The following is a 289-nucleotide window of genomic DNA, read 5'->3' on the forward strand; positions in this document are numbered from 1 at the left end:
GCCGCCGCCGCACCTTGGTCCGGCGGCCGCTGCTCCCCGCCTCCTCCGGCGGCCGTCGTCGCGGCGGGCTCGGGTCGGGCCTGCTGGCGGCGGGCCCAGGTGGAGAGGCGGCTGCGGCAGAGCGGGCAGCAGAGGCCCGGGCCCTGCAGGCAGCGTTGGAAACAGGCGAGGCAAAGCGAGTGGCGGCAGGGCGGCGTCACCGCCTCTACCAGAGCCTGGCGGCATACCGGGCAATCCGCCACCGCTAACACCACCTCGTCCTCCTCAGCCGCCGCCGCCGCCCCGGTCC

At 77.2% G+C, this 289-nt stretch overlaps 1 protein-coding gene across 2 annotated transcripts in view; it reads right to left on the bottom strand.

The window, feature by feature from the left end:
- The window catches only part of RNF169 (ring finger protein 169), a 24,256-nt gene extending 23,982 nt beyond the window's left edge, over positions 1-274 (bottom strand). Inside the window, exon 1 of one of the 2 annotated variants that reach the window (XM_010576661.1) lies at positions 228-274. The gene's annotated coding sequence lies outside the window, so the exon portion shown is untranslated. Of the gene's footprint in view, positions 1-13; positions 83-227 lie in introns of those variants that run through there. The other variant, XM_010576662.1, reaches the window with a different exon arrangement.
- Between the last annotated feature and the right edge of the window lie 15 nt (positions 275-289).

This window comes from Haliaeetus leucocephalus, unplaced genomic scaffold (assembly GCF_000737465.1).
Source record: "Haliaeetus leucocephalus isolate CR32 unplaced genomic scaffold, Haliaeetus_leucocephalus-4.0 Scaffold536, whole genome shotgun sequence".
Lineage (NCBI taxonomy): Eukaryota > Metazoa > Chordata > Aves > Accipitriformes > Accipitridae > Haliaeetus > Haliaeetus leucocephalus.